The sequence below is a fragment of the Equus przewalskii genome, chromosome 16, assembly GCF_037783145.1.
Source record: "Equus przewalskii isolate Varuska chromosome 16, EquPr2, whole genome shotgun sequence".
Taxonomy (NCBI): Eukaryota; Metazoa; Chordata; class Mammalia; order Perissodactyla; family Equidae; genus Equus; species Equus przewalskii.
In genome coordinates this window covers 50,259,145-50,280,311 of record NC_091846.1, presented here as the reverse complement: position 1 = coordinate 50,280,311, position 21,167 = coordinate 50,259,145, and the positions used below count along the sequence as shown (strand labels likewise).

Here is a 21,167-nt window from a genome sequence, read left to right as displayed (position 1 = left end):
TATCTTCTAGATGGTCCATCCATCTTGCAGTATAGCTACCACACACTCCTAAAAAGCAGGTTGTGTCTCACACATCATTCAATTGCCCCAGACTGTCCTGCACATTTGTAATTCAATAAATTTTGACTGGATGAATGAGATGGCAAGGTGGAAGGTAAGCAAAGGATGAAATTCACCCAATACACATGCTACCAGAAGCCCGTGGTACTTATGTTCTAGCAGTGAGTCCTGCCAGGAGTGAATGCTGATAGACTAAGAGATGAGCTTATATAACTAAAAGAAAAGGAAAATAATTAAACCTGATGCCAGGGGGCAAGCCCTGTGGCCTACTGGTTAAGTTCAGTGCACTCCACTTCGGTGGCCTGGGTTTGGTTCCCTGGCATGCACCTACACCACTCAGTGGTGGTCATGCTGTTGTGGCAACCCACATACAAAATAGAGGAAGACTGGCACAGATGTTAGCTCAGGGCGAATCTTCCTCAGCAAAAAAAACAAAAACAAAGACAAAAACAAAAACAAAAACCTGAGGCCAAAATAAACACTGAAATAAAATTCTGCCTGTTTATTTTTTCACAGCTGGGAGGAAAATTTCAAAAATAATAGGATCAATTGCTTCACAAAACAGTACCAAAATTGTCATGAAAAATAAGTGTGAGGGTGTTTATATATTAAGTATGATTCTTCCTTCATGCCTTCCTCTCTCCCTTCCTTCCTTCTTTCTCTTTAATTTGCTCATTCATTCTTTCATGATTACACATGTAAACAGATAAAACAAAGGAGCTTTTCTCCTTTTGAAAACATGAAAAATGAGAGAAATGAGGAGGAGTCAAATATTCTGCAAAAGTGGCAAAAGTCTGACTGAATTGTCTTCAATGTACCCTACAATACTGTTAATTATTTTGCCATGAGAAAAATTTAATATATTGGCAGAGTTGCAATTCTGGTGTATCCACCATGGGTATTTTAAGCTTTGGTATACTTTCATATACCTAATTTTGTTTCCATAACTTGTTATATCAAAGTGTAATAGTTTTACAACTGTAAGAATCTTTGAGGACTTTGTACAAACTCTTTAAGGCTGTCATATTTTTTCTTAACATTTTAGTTAGAATCCTTTGAAACAGAGACTCACTCATGGCATCTGTGACAGCAACTAGTTAATTCGACAAACGTTTTTTCCTTTCATCCCAAGTCCACTGGTGGGCGACATGCCATAGCTACTTTTCCAATTCGATGTTGCCTTATGACTTGGGTGTTGGTCAATGGAATATGAATATAATGAGTAGTATATGAATAGTAGTAGTATATGAATAGTAATGTATATGACTTCCAGGCCTCACACACAAAATTCCCTCTTTTTTACCCTTGTACTCATTGAATGGAGAAATCTAGGGATGGAGAGAAGGATCTAGAGCCTACATCACTATTTGAAGGAAAGCTGCCTAGTAGAGCCAGCCAACCAGGCTAAGGCTGTAACATGAGTGACAAATAAACTTTTATTTTGGATTTCTAATCTAAATTCTAAACTTCGAAATTTTAAAGTTCTGTATTATAGCAGTTGGCTTTCAGTCCCAACTAATACTCTAGTCTGAGAAAATTGATGTTATTCTAAAGAGCTTCATGGACTGAGCTGGAATGGGAAGAACAAACTGCTGGGAAGTGGTGTGAATACAGAGATCTGCTGTTTTTTCCCTCTCTCTGTCACTCATTCATAAAGCACCAGACTAAAGTAAGACAGCCATGGAAAGATACTGTGAACATCCAATTCTAAAACATTTAGTAAGTAAGGTCATTTACTTACTAAATGCTTTAGTAAAAAACATTTATGTGCCAGGAATGAACAGGATGGGGCTTCCTTCAGTGAATCACTCCATGGGAGTGGTAAATAGTTCTTATTAAAAGGGTAGAGACCTAGAAAACAATACAGCTTAATAAGGACAATTAACTAAACGGTTGGGTAGGGATAAACAAACCAGGTATGAAGAAATGGGGGAGAAAGGGAGGACGGACACCAGAAGAAGGAAGTACAGACGGAAGCAGGCAGCAGGGCTTGAGACATCCCTTGCGGCACTCCAGAGGATTTTCAAAGGGACCTTGAGGTCCTGTCCAGGGATGGGGAGGATATGGTAACAAGTACCAATCTTGGATCTGATACTTTCAGCCTTCTCTTCATCATTCCCCATCTTCTTTAAACTTCTCTCATAAATCCTATTTTCTAACCATTTTATTATTTTATTCCCTTAGCTATCTTTTAAAATAAGTAGACTATTTCCTGGTTTTGCATAGACAGTTTCAATTATAGTCACCTAGATAGATACAAGCTAAAAGACTGACCAGAGGAAGCACTTCCCCATGCTTCTCCAGGCCATGCTCCATAGTTGTACCTCAGGGGATACCCCAGGTATCCAGCCAGCATCTGAGGGAACTGTCACACCAATCAAGCAATAGCAACTTCCAGATCCTTTCCTGCCACAGTGCAGCACAGACTATCATGCAGTGTCTTGGATTTCTATACAGTACTTTTGGTAAGATATAAAAAAATATATCCTGACCTAATTTTTGTGATTGTCTGGAGTTGGCTGCCACCAAGCAAGGTTGAGCAATCTAGTTCTCTGAAGGGAACACCCATTTTTCTGGGAAAATTTAGGCACATTCCTTCCTAGAAAAGAAGGGAGAGACTAAGCGGCTTTTGGCAGAATTTTAAGAACTTACTATCTTAAAAAATGACATTTCACAATGATAAAATGGTGTGGCAGTGAAAATTTTGATTTGACGTTGCTTATTATCTCCAAAAGATTCACAGCGCCTTTGCATCATTAGCCCTGAGATACTTAGTTTGGTAACAGCCTCACTTACAGAACTAAATAAATTACTTTGTCCAAGGCTTCCCAGAGACCTTTGAAGGTCTAGAACTGGTACTTTCATTTGAGGAATAACTAGACAGAGTCTGGAATCCTAATATTATCACTTTTGAGTCAAAGAGCCCTGAGCAGCCTAGGTAACTCTGACCTCTGGATCTTTATCTGTGAAACGGGAGTAGAGTGGCTAGACCAGGTTTCCTTTCCCTTCACTCCTTCAACTCATTTTATCCCATCCAATGGGTCAAGGTAGATTCTCTTTGGTTCCACCCCTACCCTCAGTGGAGAGGGGTCTTTTAGCATAATATTGAGAACGTTCCTGACTGCTCAATCTAATGTAAATATTCAGTAATTCTCCAGTACGTTGCCCTGGTTTATTTTACTCAGAAAATTCATCATTATCTGAAATTATCTTTTTAAAAAAATGTATTGGTTCATGTATCAACCATTTGCACCACCCCCCTCCCACATACACACACATTAGAATGTATGCTCCATGCTGCTTGTTCACCACTGCATAGTACAGTACCAGCAAATAGCAGCAACTTATTTAAACGGATAAGAACATGAATAAATCCAAGATGTACTGAAAAGTGATGAATATTAGCTTTTGTTGGTATTATGGGTGCTTCCCAAGAATGGGGCAATCCAACGCAAAGAGAATTTACCAATGTAGGTAAAAGTAGCACAGTGACGTAAAGTCAGGACTGAAGGAGAAGGCAGAGGGCAAGACAGAAATGAGAATGAGCCAGAAGGGACTCTGTGAGCCCCTGCTGAGAGCAAACTTGGCAGTGACTGGAAGGCAACCAAGGTGAGCAGTAGAGAAACATCTGCACTTTCCTTTGTACTTCAAGGACATTCCTAACAGACATGAGTAAGCCTGGGACCATTCTTGTCGGACTTCCTAGCCATTTGGATGTAACACAAGGTTACAACTGTGATTCTTATTCCTAGTGGTGTTGTGAGGATTAAAATGGATTCAAGTCTACAATACCCATAGTATCTTGATACAGAATAAGTAGTAGCCTCAACTTTTTGTCCCCCTTCTCCCAGGCATCTTCAGTATCACCTTCTCTCCTCATTACTCCCATCAGCATTCAGACAGGCACTCATAGCTCCTATCTTTTAAATAATATCTTTGTCCCTGCATCTATCTCTATTTAACTCTGTTTCTCTACTGCCCTTCACAACCAAGCTTCAGAAAAGAACCCTCTACCCCATCACTGATTGGTCTATCACAGTCCACTTACAGAAATTGCTCTTGCCAAGGCTGCTAGTAACCCCCTTGTTGTCAAAAACAAGCAGCTCATTCAAACCCTTTCCCCCTACTTCTTTCAGAATTCAACATTCTTGAGCATTCACTTCTTGAAACCCTTTTCTCCTGGCTTTTTCGACACCACACTCACCAAGACCCTCTCCTACCAGTCTGGCTACTCCTTCTCACTCCCCATTGCTGCCTTTTCTTCTTCTATCTGACTTTTAAATGTTGAAATTCTTCAAGACTCAGCCTCTAACCTTCTTCTCTATCTTCAAGCATTCACATCTGTTCATATGCTTTGAATTCATCTATATGACAACTCCCAAATTAGTAGCCTCCATATTTATATCTCAGCTCCAGATCTGTGTATCTAAACATTTATTTGACATGTCCACTTGGATATCCTACAGACATCACAAACTTAACATGTCCAAAACAGAATTCTTGCTCACCTCAGCCCAAATCAATGCATCCCTCTTCCAGTCTTCATCCTGGCAAATGACACCTCCATTCACCCAGAGAATAGCAAGCCTCTCCCTTGGCTGCTATGACCAATCTATTACTAAGCCTTGCCCATCTTCTCTCCAAATTAAATTTTGACTCTATCTCTTTCTCTTTATCTCCACTTACTTCCTCCATCATCTTGCATCTGAAATCTTTTTGTTTCCCTTTCAATTTTGTGCAACTCCAATTCATTCGTAGAATTCCTATTATATCCTAGAATGATAAACTTAAAACTCAAATTTGATCATGTCACTACCCAGCAAGCAGAATAAAATGTTCTTTTCCATGGCCCATCCAGAACAATCTAGCCTCTGACTACTCCTAAAGCTTCATCTCATCTGTTTCTTATCCCTTGCCATGTACCAAGCGCATGGTCTTCTTCCACCCTTCACATCTGCCGAGATTTTTCCTACTCCTGTACCTTTGCACAACCTGTTTCTTCTAGATGGCATGTTTTCCCCATCCCCTTCCTCTGCCTACTCTTAGTAACTCTTCAGATTGCCATTCAAATATTTCCCTGATTCATCAACCTAAATTAGACCCCTCCCCATTTTTTCCTGAACTCTGTTCTTTTCTTTCATACCATTTAACACAATTTGTAATTATATAGCTGTACATGTGATTATCCATGATATCTATCTGTAATTAAATATAATATGTAAGTATTGATGTAATATATCAACGTTATATATAATTTTATATATAATATATTTAAATATATAAAATATACAGATATTTATAGAGACAGATAGAGATATATCTATAATTATATAGCTGGACATGTGATTGTCTCCCCAGCTAGATAGCAGGGACTATGTAAGCTTTCCTCACTACTGTATATCCAGCACCTAGCAAAGTGCTTGGCACATAATGTGCATGCAATAAATATTTGTTTCATGAAAGAATATCATTACTTAGGAGTAGTAACACAAATATTTATAGTAGTATAGACCCAAATCCCTTTGTGAAAACTTTAGAACCAGAGGTATTTTGGAATTCAGCAATTTTCAAATTTTTGTAGCAATGTGGTGCATATGCAACATTATGGAATACTCCTGGCATGGTCTGGGGCACCATCTGTAATCAAACATTAATATTTCCACAGTTAAATATATGAATATTTATAATGAGTAGAACCAGTTAAAATTGCAAATAGCCCTGCATGAGGTCAGGTCCAATATTATCACCAATGCAGTTGTGAAAACAAACACTGAGTTTTCAGAGGAGCTTGGATTTGACAATTGCCCATAAAGGAGGATATCTGGCTTTCATAAGAGGTGCCCATAGAAGAGTTCATTTTTACCATGTGAAAAAGCACTTGACATTTATTCAGACTGACCCAAAATAAATTCAAACCACTCATGAGGAAACAACTGACTCTCGATGAACTCCAGTCCTTTCCACCACGAAATTCACTCTCACTGAAATAACCATCTCCTGGGAGCACTTGAAACTATATTTTGCAACATATTTGGGAAGGAAAAAAAAATTAAAGAATCTTGTCCGAAGTCAGGGCCACTGCTGCCCAAGATGTATTTAACAGTAAAAGTTCTGCCTTACACATCCCCATCCCTACTCCCACTCATGACTTACATGACTTCTCTGCTAATAACTTTCCTGAAACTTCCAAGTATGTTTGTACTCACGTTATAAATTCTTTCACCTTTAAATTCAGTAAAGTGTTACAGGATATTGATTATTCTTTGCAATAATTGTTTTATTTTAAATTCTTTATACAAGAACTAAGCATTTATGGAAAATTTCTGTCAAAATTTAAGTAATAACAGACTCATTATAAAAAGGGACTAATGAAGGTGAAAAATTCAAGGTGCTTTATACGCTGCCAAAAATGTGTCTAGGTGGTTGGATTTGTGTCTTCTCACCTATCTTTCATCACTATCCTATGGGAGGAATTCTTCTAAAATAAATCGTATGCAAGTTTTTGGAAGAGAAGCTGAATTTTAAAACACTTGATAGATTATTGTGATTTTACTTTAAAAAAAGGAAAAATTCTCACTCTAGTATTATTTGCATGAAACTTTGACACATAAAAGATATTCATGATAGTTATTATAACAGAAAAATAACTTTTGGGGGCATTATTAGCCTAGTTTAAGCATAATCAAAAAGTAAAAGAACAGTAGTAAGATTTGGTCAGATATTCATCAGGGAACAAGAAGCATATCATCAACAGCTGGGGCTCACTTTAGCAAATAAGAAAATATTCTATAAGTATCTTTAACTTGATGCCCAAATATGTATTTTTAAATATGTTCAATAATAAGAAGACACGGTAATAGCACATGTTTATGTAAATTGTTATGCATATACCCTCCCAAAAGGCAATTTTCCAAGATGATAACATTATTTTTCTTAATTAACCTTCCACATTTGTAATTGTAAAACAAATGCAAGATGTAACTGAGCTGTAACTCTATTTTGTCTGAATTCAAAGCCACGAAGATGTGTCTTAAAGCTCATGACCTACCAAGAGAGACATCTTAAAAGAGGCAAAAAGCTGTTGGTGACATATTATTCAGCCTTAAAGCAGCAGAGACATAGAATTTTGGAGAAATGAAACTCATCCCCCCATTAAATTAGGAAAAGGGATAAACATGAAGACGCAGTTGAAGTCATCTTGAACTTTTTTCAAGTAAAATTTAGTTTTTTTAATTGTGATAAAATATACGTAATGCAAAATTTGTCATTTTAGCTATTTTTAAGTGTTCTACTTAAGCCAGTTCTGGCTTTAAGTACATTCACACTGTTATGCAACCATCACCATTAACTATCTCCAGAACTTTTTCATCTTCTCAAACTGAAATTCTGTACCCATTAAACACTAATTCCTCATTCCCTACTCCTCCAGCCCCTGACAATCACCATTCTTCTTTCTGTCTCTATAAATTGGAATATTCTAAATACATAATATAAGTGAAATCATACAATATTTGTCCTCTTGTGACTGATTTACTTCACTTAGCATAATGTCTGCAAGGTTCATTCATGTTGTAGCAAGTGTCAGAATTTCCTTCCTTTTTTAAGGCTAAATAATTTCCACTTATGCATATCACATTTTGTTCACCTATTCATCTGTTGATGGACACGAGTTGCTTCCACCTTTTGGCTACTGTGAATTATGCTGCTTAAAACTCTTTTTTAAAATATTTCTTATAAAATCTTGGCAATAAAAATTTCCCAAGATAAAACTGACACTCTTTGCTTCTAAAGGAAATCTATTCAGTCAGGAAAGAAACTCCTCATTGTTCAGTAATACTACAATTACCCTCCCTCGAGTTAAATGTTGTTTCATTAGTAAACTGTTCTCTTAACCTCCTTCCCTCCCAAACACCAAACTTAGTTTTAGAATTCATGTAATATAGAGATTGTAACAAAACAGCCTCTTGTTGTTACTAAATTTGTGCCACTGAAAGGTGACAACCAGTTGCTAAATTCACCAAGTTAGGAACAAGAACAGAGAACAAATCCTTGTCTCCTAATTTTCCAGGAAATTAAGTTCACAACAACTCTGTGGATACATATAAGCTTCAGAATCACAACAGTCCCACCACCAGGTAGCTTCTAGGATAAATTTAGGTACACCTTAACACCACACAAGGAGGTTTATTATTAAGACGTCACCTTAATATGCTCCCTTGTAATACAGTTTTGAAGGACAGATTCCCCAAATTTTCCCATAAAAGCTGTGATATGGACGACACCTTAGAGATTATCTTGGGCAATTCCTCATTTTACGTAAGGCCAAGAAGCAGTATTTCCCCATTACATCTTATAGCCAGTTGCCTTAAATCATTTTAGGAATAAACGGGGAGATGAATTAACTACTAACATTCAATGTCTTACCTATGTCTTCCTTTTATGTCTAAAAGGAAGACTCTAGGATAATTTGATGGTTTTCAAGACAGCATACCAGGAAGTTATGATTTCATATTTTGAGGCTGCAGAGATTCAGTGGCATACATTTTGTTTCCTTGAAAGAATCTAAACCTTTCATCTCAGGAATTGCTCCTAAAGCGAATGTGATTCTCAAAGGCCAGATCTTGTTGATAGCTGGCCTCACTGAATGCTTCTTGGAGATGAACTATTCATGTGGGAGAATCATCACATTGCTCAGTAATACACACAGTTACCTTCTCGCAAGTCTAGGGCTTTTTCCTTGGATGAAAATTATACTTCCCTCCTCACACTCGCCTTTCCTCCCAATCACTGTCTTAATGTTGCCTCTCAATGTGATTTCATCAGGAAGGCACAGAGGAATAATTTTGGGGTTTCATACTATACAGAAATCATAATAAAACACTCTACTGTTGCTACTAAATTTGTGCCACTCAAAGGTGACACCTTGTCATCTATTTAAAAACACTGTACTCAATCTCTCAAACAATGTCACATGAAAAGTAAGCTAAAGGGAAAGAAAAGACAATTCATTCACCTTCCTGACTAATAAAGGATTCAATCATCGAAGTAAATGCTGAACAGGTATTTCTTGCTTTAAAGGGGTGAAAAAGTTTCTCTTCACAATTCCAAACTTACAAAGCCAATAAATTAGGGAAATTATTATTAACATTGTAAAGGAATTTTAATTTTTTTAAATATATGGGTTCAATGAGCCTCTATTCTGCCTTAAAAGTCTTGCATGAGCTCATTTCATTGACAGAACGTAAATTACACCCAGAACGCCAAAAGTAAAGGTGTCTGGGAAACAAGGTTCTCAGGCTTCCAGCCGTCGATACAGGGGAGGGTATAAAAGAGTGTGGAAATAAATGCTGGTGAGATATAGATAGAGACAGAGAGAGAGATACAGTATAGAGATATACAGTTATAGATGTAAAATCATTGTATGGAGAGAGACAGAGAGAGAGAACAAGTCATAATATAGAATATATTCATGTGAGATATACACACACACATCTGCCAAGACGGGCAGTGGGTTTCCCTTTGCTGCTTATTAACTGTGCTAGCTGGAAGCCACACCACCCATACAGTGTTTCCTGCATAGAATCATCTCTAGGCTCTTCCACAGAGATGGTTATAACACTGCATTGTGAAAGGTCATCCCTTGCTCTGCCCATGTACTCTCTTCTTAATGTTGTCACAGTTATTCAGCAATGTCGAGTTCAAACAAACAAAAAAAAAAAAGGGAGGAAAAAAAGGCAGTAAGCCTAGTAATTCCATTTCCCACTTATGAATTAGATGAAGAAGGCTTTCCTCCCAAGACTTTGTCTATAGCTGCCAGCTGGCTTGCATTTTATAAGCAAGTTTCAGCATGTGCTCTTGTGTTTGCATCTGAGTACTCACTTTTTTGGCAACATTTCTTGAATATCCACCCTAAAGGGAAAGAAAGAGAAACCACAGACATCTCCCTGGATGAACAGACATTCTAGTGAGTTTCCTGAGCACTTATTGAGCAGTAGAAACTTGACATATATTTACATATATCATTAAAATAAACATGCAAGGTAAATATTATCCTTATTTTACCAAAAAAAATTAAAAGGAGAAATTGAATATCTTGTAAAACCCAAACTCCAATCTAATTGCTGTTGACAATAGGAACACAAGTTCACTTGAGGCAGAAGTGCTGAAAGGATGCAGAGCCAAGTAGGGGGGGGAGTTGAGTAAAGAAAGGCGTACACAAAACCAAAGGTTGCTGAAGTAGATACATTGCCTCAGGTCTCTTTTAAAAAGCAAAAACATAACATTTATATAAAATTCTTGCACTAATGCTTTATGACATTTAAAACAATATGTCTAAATTAGTTTCAATTTGTGCTTCTAACATGCAAATTTTCCTTTAACAATAGATGGTATTACACACTAAATTTTTGACACCACACACATAAAAGTTCCAAGTTAATTAAGAACCTATGACTATACAATCATTTCCAAGGAAAGTTTGATGTCTAAAGGTGGTTCCATATTAACAAAGATAATGTGATATGACCAGAGTTCACAGGACTCAGCTACGAGAAAACCTAAAGTTCTCCTTGCATGGCATAGGTACATTCCCAGGCTCCTGTCATTCATTGAATTTATAGACTGGCTCCTGACAAATCACTGGTCAGATTTTCAGTTACTTTAGTTATGCTATACTGAGAGCGGACCCAGTCAAAACAAGGAGGAAATTGAATAATAATCTGGTAAATAAGATAACTAATCTGGAAAATTTGAGCTAAAATCACTTTCTCACAAGTAGGACTTTTGTATCCCTCAGCTGCCTTCTTCCTGTTAGCTATTTGCTCTCAGCCTTAGTGTCCTTCAAGGCCTGCAATTCTTTGAGGCACATGCATCAAATATGTGACCTTGCTTTGGAAATAAGTTTCTGAGATTAAAAAGGTCAATTTAGTAAACAATTGAGACTATTTTTAAGGCTATTTTTAAAAGCAAAAATTGTTTCTTGCTTGGAAATTACAGTAACCAAAAAAAAATTGTCTTAAGGATAAAACTTTTAGAATCTTGGACTTAGTTTGTTCAAACAATAATCTATTACCCAAACTGCAAAAGACTTAGCTCACCTCTCTTCCTAGGGAATGGTATTTGATGTTGCTGGGTTTATGTCATTCAGATGTTCACATCCTAAACCAAAGATCTAGTTATGCTGGACCATCACTTTACCTGCTTCCATATGCCACTACAGGGCTCTGGCAGGACTCACAGCTACAGGAGAGTATTCCGTGGTCTCTTCAGGTCATCACAATTGTCTTATTTCCAAAATGAAAAGGTTGACCTAAATTTTCTTTAAAATTTTTTTCAGGACTTATTATTGGCTAATTTTACAGTCTACACTGGAACTCTACGTGGATCAAATGATAAGATTCTTCCCAAAGCTACCATCTAAGTCAACACAGGTTGTTGGGTAGACAAAAGCAAGAGAAGATGACCACAGGGCCTTGTCACAGATGTAATCGTATCTTCTACTGAAGGACTCTACTAAAGCTGCCCGAGTCAACTCCATCAAAGGGGTTCATGATTGCAATATGTGTTTAAAGGAGAAGAATTTTTCTTAAAATGGACATTTCTTGGCAGTCACTCAATAATCATCCTTAGTCTCATATTCTTCTCTCTTTCCCAATAACTAAGTCTTAATGTAATTATCTCCAAACAACTATGGGTGATTGTGTATGGACCTCTGAGATTTAGTTAGTTATATTATTTTTGCACTATAATTAATTGTTATGATCCTGCCTGTCATCCCCATTCATCAACAGCAAGAACCATCTTGCTCTTTTTCTTCCCACACAGACCTATGTCCTCCACACTCCACTGGGGTATAGACACTCAATGGTATTTTATAAACAAAAATTTCAACAATCAAAAAATATGTTTTAATTGCTTTTACTTATTTTCTAATCTCTTAAATACCCATTGTAATGTTCTATACATTGCTTCCTACTCATTAATATCACAAAATCTTTTAATGTGACATCAAGAAGAAATATGTAAGCAAATTTAAAGATTTTTCAAATTAGAAATTTTATTTCAACATGTATTAGCATTGTCAACCTTCTTTGATCCAAATATGAACTTAAGGAAGTGACATTTACCTCCAGTTCCCAAGGAATGCCTTTGCTTGCATATTTAAAGTCTGAATGTCATCTACTAACACAATTTGAATCACTGTTATTTAATTTTCTAGCATGAGCCTTGCTCCCACAGGTTGCTAATTCTCCTGTACATGCTCTCTTTCTCCTAGTAAACTGTGGACTCCTCAAGGACAAGAGTAACATTTTATTCTTATGAACAGACAGGAACTGGCAGACTAAAAGATTCTTATTTATGCTTTATTATATCTATTAAAACATTCTGAACTAAAATCCACTTCACTAGAATAATAGTAATTATATCATTTCAGTGATTACAGTCCATACTTTCTATTTCAAAGGGAATATTGTAAAGCTTTCCTTTACTTTCCCTGAAAAAAAAGAAAAAGAAGTACAAAAAACATGAGGACAAAAGTTGGAAAATACTATAGCACAAAAAATAGCATTCATATGCCATTATTAAAATGATCCATTTATGTGAAACTAGTAGTAAAAGCGTCAAAATATAAGGCGAAATTTTGCAGAGTTAAGCTCATTTTCAGTTCACTAAAATGTATATTACTTGCTTACATACAAAATAAAGAATTCATTTTGATATAATATAATGTACTCTTCCACAAAATTATTATATCAGGTGCTGTTCTGCTGAACTTAAAGCAGGGAAGTTCAGACAAGCATTTAGGCCAAGATTTGGAGAGTCAGAATCTGGGTTAGATGCAGCTCCATTTCAACCAAAAAGGAATAAAGAACCTTATTTTTTAAGAGCCTATTACATCTGTGGTAAGCAGAATAATAACTGGCCTGCCCACTCCCACCCCGCCAAATATTTCCATGTCTTAATCCCTAGCATCTGTGAATATTGATTCATGTGGCAAAAGAGATTTTGAAGCTGTGATTAGATTAAGGATCTACGTGACTGAATTAAGAGGAGATTATCTGGGTGGGCTCAATGTAACCACAAGGGTCCTTATAAGTGAAAGAGGGAGGCAAGAGTCTAAGAGTCAGAGAAGGCGATATGATGAGGGAAACAAAGAGTGATAAGTATGAGAAAGACTTGCTTGGCCATTGCTGGCTTTGAAGACAGGAGAGGCCTCCATTGAAGGAATATAGGCAGTCTCCAGAAGTGGGAACAGGCAGGGAGTGGTTCTCTCCTAGAGTTTCTGAAAGGAACACAGCCCTGATGACACCTTGGTTTTAGCCCGGTGCAGCCCATTCCAGACATCTGACCTCCAGAAATGTAAATATAAAATCATATTGTTTTAAGTCACTAAATTTGTGGCAATTTGTTACAGCAGCAATAAGAACCTAATACAAGGCCACCAAGCCCTCAAAACTCTGGTCCAAATGCTAAATAATCACATTGTAATAATCACATTGAAAGAATTACGGCACAATTTATACCTAGAGGAAGTCAATGTGGAAGGAAGGAAAGAGAGAAGGAAGGGGGGGCGGGGGAAGGGAGAGGGTGAATCTAATTTACCAAGTTCACAAAAACACTAGAGTCTCTCAAAATTCAAAGCTTGTGGATTTTGTGGAAATGGGCTACGGGGAGGAGAAATATTATGAAGCCTAGTAAGTAATTCAAATTTTTAAAACTGAAAAAAAGGTTAAAAAAATTTAACAGGACATAGATGAGAAAGGAGTATAGATACACAGTCTTGCTGGATAAATCTAAGCATTGCAATGGTGAACTGAGATCTCTTTGGGGGCATGTGTCAAGTTTTATTCATTTTTTTATAGTCATGCTCCAGCATAGTACCTAACATAAAGTAGACACTTACTAAGTATTTGTGCATGTATAAACATGGGCTCTAGAGAAGCAGGCTCTAGAAAAAGAGATAGCAATACAAAAAAAAGTCATTCATTCATTCATTCATCCAACACTTAGTTATTGAGTGCTGATTTTGTGCCATGTGATAGAATAATAAGAAAATTACAGCCCCTGCTTTCATGAAGCTTCAAATTTTCTTTACTCCTCAAATACCCTCCAACCTTTAAGTATCTTTGACATCAGTATCTTAGGGAGATACAGCTTTAATTTCCTAAATTACCATTTCATTGTGTCAGGTTTTTACATACTCAATAATCTGAGCTATTTTGAGGTCAAGATTTACTTATTTCCCACCTTGTGCCAATAGAGCTAAGTTATTTTAAGCAGCATTTTTCAGACTCTATAAAAAAAAAAAAAAAGAACAAGCTCCTCAGTGTACCAAGCAGTTAATCCTCTAAGGGAATCCTCTGCCTCTAACTGCAGAGCTTCCATCACTCCCAAGTGCCTGAGACAAGTTGAGAAAATCCAGGCAATACAGTGAGAGTGGGTGTCCTAAGCACAAAGAGAAAACGAAGAGTACTTCAACTTAATGAAAGAAATGTGATCGACTTTTATTTAACATCATGGATGGGACTAACTGAGATACAGAACAGATTCTCTATGCCCTCAATCAAGCAGGAATTTTGTTACATTCACGGGGTACCACCAGTACATTGAAGAGTGTTGAAAAGAGTGTACCTGCTCAGTAAATGAATGAATGCCTGATGATCAGGGCTGGAGCCAAATTCTTCTTCCCAGAGACAAACCTGTTTTCCAGGTCAATAAGTAGTATACCCAGTGTGAGCCCTAGAAACAAAGAGGGCTCTAACCCATTTCCAGTTTGAGTGATGATGGAGAAGGCAAGCAGAGTTAAGCATCGGGTTAATAGTTCACTCATCACATCTTTAGTTTACCAACCTTCACCCTGGCAACCCTTACTTAGAGCCAACTCCAGCTCAGAGCCAGGAAGGTCAGATCTTCACTGCTTGTGGCAAATTTAAGCAAGGAGACAAGCAGAGTGTTGCAACTTTGTACAGACTCAGAAGAAAGCCAAATGGGGAACTGTTACTTGTATCTCGTGACTTTGGCTACACTAAAATTTTTTAAGAGAACTACTTTTTTTTTTTTAATTAGAAAATATCTTGCTTGCCAGCCTCAGGAAATTTTATGAAGAGGAGAAAATGTTTTTGATCCTCTCATGCCTTTCTTGGCTTCCTCCCCTGCCCTCTTGCCTTGTTCAGCTCAGAGAGACTCTCCCTGCGTTACTATGCCTCCTGTGTCAAATCTTGCTATTAAGGGCCTCCCCTCATCGGGACTATGGGCTCCATTAATTCCCAGCTGACTAGAAAATGCTCTGTTCCCCAACTCCATTCCCAACTGGGCTGTAACTGTTAGCAGCCTAAACTGTTCCTGCTAAGGAATCCTGCCCTTTAACATGGAGTGTATGGAGACCTTTCCTTGGCCCCAAGAAATGCAACTTAGTACAGGATTCTTATCTTACCAAAAAGGCTTCTCATCCACCAGAAGTCTTATTATAAATTCAGTGATGGCCACCCCTCTGGAAGTCCTCTCCCTATGAATGCAACACTCCAGGAGTTAGATAAATAGCAACATAGCATGCAGAGATCAAATCATGTACTAGAAGGTTCCCTCTATTGGCTTGCGAATGATCAAGGTGATTGAGGAAGAGTGAAACTATATTATGTAGTGTACTGCTCTAGCGTGTTTTCTTTTCTGAACATCAGGTTCAATTTTGGAAGATCTAACAAACATCCCAAAGGTGTGTCATGCTTCTGTAAAGTTAATATTTTCCTGCTTACAAAGATGTTCTTCTTTTGTCCTTGGAAAGCAGTGTAACAGAATTTCACTGTATTATGAACAGCTCTGCCAAGGAGGTATTTTTAGTCTCCTTTAGGGACTTTAGTATATATCTGTACCAGAACTTCCAAATTCTTAAACAGATTACATACAGCTTTTTTTTAGGAAGTGATACTGTTTTCAAAAAGATACAATCTATGTAAATGCTGCTACTACACAAAATATTATGCTGATCCAAGACATACCAGTTAATAGAAAACTCACTTTGAGAAACAATTTCTCTAATATAGACAGTATCATCTTTCTTATAGCCATTAATGCAGCAATGGCACATGTGGCCTGAAGTTGACTCGCCAAGCCTTGTGAAGAGTTTCATTAGTGGAATAGGATTGCTTAGGTGGGTGGTTTGTCAATATGTCTGAAGTGGTGTATAATGTAATCGTTTTTATGACTACAAGCACTAGAGAGGCTATTTTAAAATTACAACTGGGGAAAGATAAAAACACAAACTATAATCATTGTGGTTGTTGCCTGTCATTTTAGATCTATTCTTCTGTTGGTTGCCACTAGCAACAAGAAAATCAAGCTGAAGAAATTTTTATCAAATGAATACTGTTTGTTACCTCCCTGATCATTTACTCTGTTACACTGAAAAGTAGGTAAGTTCAATAGAAATCGATAATCTGAAATATGAATTCTTTGGATGAAACTTTTCCAAATCGTAAAACAACAATCATCAGTCATAAAGATTAGGTTCTTGGAGCATGAAAAATAACCTTCATTGAGCTCACGAGCATCTTTCTGCTCCGTGGCATGTACAACAGTGAGATTTGCTTCTTTAGCCCTCACAAACAGAGGCAGAGACAAAATTAAATATCCAGTATTTGAACCAGAAATTTATCTGAGCTCTACCATTGCTGATTGTAATCCTGAGGGCTATGATCATTCCAACACAGTGACAATTAGGTGTCTTGAAAAAAAACCTTAAAAAAATCTTGATAGCACATTAGTGACATAACTGAAGCTACTCTTAACTGAGCGTTTATTACGCCAGGCAGTGTGCTAGGTGTTCACATATCCTAACTCATTTAATCCTCACGTCTGCAGATACAATCTTCTTTTTCTTTTTTTATACATGAGGAAAGAGAAACTGAAAGAGGTTAAGTAATTTGTTTAAAATCAGACAGCAATGAGTAGCAAAGGAGAGTGAGGCTGGTTTTGTACAACTTCAAAGGCCTTGCTCTCTCCACCCTGCCACACTGGCTTTCTGAAAATGCAGAAAGTCACTAGGTGTTCAGAGTATGTTGTGGCATAGGGTAAAAGAAGGAAGAAAACAGAGAACCTCCTGTGTGCCAGGCACCTTATATACATTGTCTCCTCTAAAGCACACTGTAACCTTGTGAGGCAGGAATATTGACATTCAAACCTGTTAAGGGACATAATCAAGATTACAGAAATAATAGGTGGCGCAGCTAGTACTTGAAACCAATTTTACCTGACTCAAACGTATGTTCTTTCTGCTCTCCCATCCCACCTCCTACAAAATGGAATCTTCAGATAATACTGGTATGTATGGATTGAACAAAGATCATCTTATATGAGAATTTTTTTATTGAATATAGTTATGTTTCAGAGGATAATATTTGACCCACGGCATAGCCAAATCTGTATATATCACAAATTGCAGTATAACAAAGTTCTACAATATTTTCTAGCTCTCATTAGAGGTCACAATCTCCTCCAAAATTTTTTTATCTTATTCTACTTGCATGAAAATAAAAAGGCACAATGGAGTAAAAGAATGTTACTGTGAAATGGTATAAGAATAAAATGCTATTGCTTATGCATAATCTATTTAAACTTTTATTGAGTCTTATAAATGTCACTTAAGAAAGAAAAAACTTAAAAAATCCAAATTCAAATGGAAACTAACACCAAAAATTCACTGATCAAGTTACCATTTTCTATAGACCAAATTTTAACTTACATTCTTGCAAATATGCATGGCATTTGCAAATTTCAAGAGCATGTTAACTGGAGCAAGAACAGGTAGCCCTCACTTCTAGATGATATTCTCCTGGAGATCCTGTACTAAGACTAAACCTGGCCCTGCAGGCACTGCATCTTGAAAGGAATCTACATGGATTTGAATATTGCTGCAAACAAGCAAAGGCAATAGCAGTGAGAAATCAAGTGAGGTTCTCGTCAACAGTGTTGAATGGCAAGGAGAGAAATTGGAAGCACAGAAAAGTGGCAGGCACTACCTTTATTTTGAACAATGTAACATTACGCTAATATTTTAAATTTCAAAATGTTGTTAAAAATAATACATGCCTCACAACACTATTTGTGCACAGGCAGAACAACAGTGTCAGCAAGACCCCTCATATAACTGGATGTTTTCTACAAAGACTTGATGATATTGTGGGGTTTTGTTCAATTTCTCTATCAGTTTTTTCAATTTCATTGATTTCTGCTCTTGTCTTTGTTAGTTACTTCCTTCTATTTATTTCCACTTTACTTTGCGTTTCATTTTCAACCTGCTTAAGACGGAACTTTAGATTACTGACTTTAGGCCTTTCTTCTTCCCTAATAAAAGCATTGAAAGATTTAAATTTCTAAGCGCTGCTCTTGCTTCATCTGACAAATTTTGAAATGTTGTCATTTTGCTATTACTCAGTTTGAAGTATTTTCTAATTTCCTTTATTACTCCTTTGGTGCACAGGTTATTTTGAAGTCTGCTGTTTAATGTCCGAAATTTGAAATTTTCCTAGATGTGACATTCTTATTGATTCTTAATTAAATTGTTGTGGTTAGAAAACATATCTTATATGATTTTAATCCTTTCAAGTTTATTGAGGCTTGTTTTATAGCCTAGTATAGTATAAGTATCATGTACATTTTAAAATAAAATGTATTTTGCCCTTGTTGGGTGTAGTGATCTGTAAATGTCAGTTAGATTATGATGGTTGACAGTGTTGCTCACATCACCTATGTCCTTACTGATTCCTTTGTCCAGTCTATTGATTAGTTGGAGAAGAGTATTAAGCTCTCCAAATATGCTTGTGGAATTGTCTATTTCTCCCTTTAACTCTATTAATTTTCCTTCATGTATTTGGAGGCACCATTGCTAGCCATTGTATTATAATAAAAAATAAATGTTTGGGGCCAGCCCCGGTGGCCTAGTGGTTAAGTTCAGTGGCCTGTGTTCAGTTCCTAGGCATGGGACCTACACCACTCACCAGCTGCAGCCATGCTGTGGCAGCAGCTCACATGCAAAATAGAGGAAGATTGGCAACAGATATTAGCTCAGGGTGAATCTTCCTCAGCAAAAAAGAGGAAGATTGGCCACAGATGTTAGCTCGGGGCAAATCTTCCTCAGCAAATAAATAAATAATTTGGACTTTGTCCCTGGTTCCTGACATAGAGCTCCTAAAACCCCTGGAATTTACTGTTTTTTGTATGTTTATGAGATGCCTTATGGGAGGACCCTAGATAGCTTCAGCATAGGGGCTGCTCACCAGAAAAACCAACCGAGTGATTAAAGGGTTAGACCTCTGGGAGTCAAGAGGAGCTGGAGATTGAGTTCATTTACCAATGGCCAATGATTTCATCAATCATGTCTACATAATAAAACTTTCATAAAAACCCCTAAAAGACAAGGTTTGGGGGGCTTCTGGGTTGGTGAACACAATGATGTGCTGGGAGGGTGGTGAACCTGGAGAGGGCATGGAAGCCCTGTGCCTCTTCGTCCCAATCCTTGCCCTAACCGTTGCTCCCATTTGCCTGTTCCTGAGTTGTATCCTTTATAATAAACCAGTAATTGTGAGTTAAGTGCTTTCCTGAGTTCTATGATTCATTTTAGGGCATTTTTGAATCTGAGGGAGGGTTCTGAGAATCCCCCAATTTTTTGTCAGTGTGGAAGAAGTGTAGGTCTCCTGGGGACCCCACTTGTGGCTGGTGTCTGAAGTGAAGGCAGTCTTGTGGGACTCAGCCCTTAACTTGTGGGGTCTATACTAAGTCTGGGTAGTTAGTGTCAGAATTAAATTGAATTGAATCGTCAGACACTCAATTGGTGCCAGAGAATTGGAGAATTGGTTGGTGTCAGAAAAAAACCACACAGGCATATAAACATTCATAATTGTTACAGTTTCCTGCTGAATTGATTCTTTACCATTATGAAATATCCCTATTTATCTCTAATAATACTCTTTCTCTTGAAGTCTGTTTTATCTGACATTTGAATACTATATCTTTCTGCATCTTTATATTTAAAGCGTATCTTTTGTAAACAATACAAACTGAGTCTTGCTTTTTTTTAATTATCCATTTTGACCTTCTCTGTTTCCAACATTGTCTAACAGAAACTTATGCAATGAAGAAATGTTCTACACCTGCACTATCCAACATGGTAGCCACTATCCACATGTGCCTATGGAGCATTTGAAATGTGGTTAGTGCAGCTGAGAAACTGAATTTTTAGTTATATTTAATTTTAATTAATTTAAATTTAAACTAGCCACATGTGGCTGTGGCAGCCATATTAGACAACACAAGTTTAGTTAATTAACTTTCACTGTAATTGCTGATCTCATTAGATAGAGGTCTACCATTTTGTTCATTTTCTGTTTTGTGTCCCTCTTGGATAATTTCTATTGATCTCTTTCCAAGTTGTCTGATGCTTTATGATGTGAGCTTCAACGTTCGTGCACATTCCCTTCCTTTCCTCCATCACCAGGAAGCACATACCCATTGTTCAATACTCAGTTCAATGATTTACAACTCTTTAAAGAATTTCCTGAATTCCCACAAATGGACCTGACAATTCCTCTCCTTGTTGCCCTTACTATATTGTACACATTTATCTCTCCTAGCACATCTGATCTTATTTTTAGGTTGTAGCCCTGTCTCTCCCTCCTAGCTGTCTGTGTCTTATTCGTCTTTTTGATCTGTCTTCCTAACTCTGTGACCTGTTCTTCTAATACCATATAGATTTTTTTAAAAATCATTTTGTAAATCTCATGATAAGACCCACTAGAAGTAAAACCATTCCTTAGAATAAATCTTTTCTCTGCCGTGGACTGGACAAATGTTAATAATGCTATCCTCAGATTCATCTGACTGAAAAAGTTATGAAAGAATTGCCTCTCGGAAAAACTCCTAACAACAGCAGATCCTTTGTCAAGACAGGGCCTTGTTGCTGTAATATTGAATTGAAATCCACATCAATGGAAATAATTTAATCAGCTACAGGGAATCAGTATTCTATTAAAGAAGAGAATGTAGAATTCCCTCAGAGGTTGTGAAATCGGCAGCAAAATATTTGGTATTCACTAAGGAGACAAGGTGGTCTAGAG

The 21,167-nt window shown here is 37.1% G+C and overlaps 1 protein-coding gene across 2 annotated transcripts in view; it reads right to left on the bottom strand.

Moving 5' to 3' along the window:
- SCEL (sciellin) overlaps positions 1-21,167 on the bottom strand; it is a 272,873-nt gene that overhangs the window by 148,722 nt on the left and 102,984 nt on the right. The window lies entirely within an intron of this gene.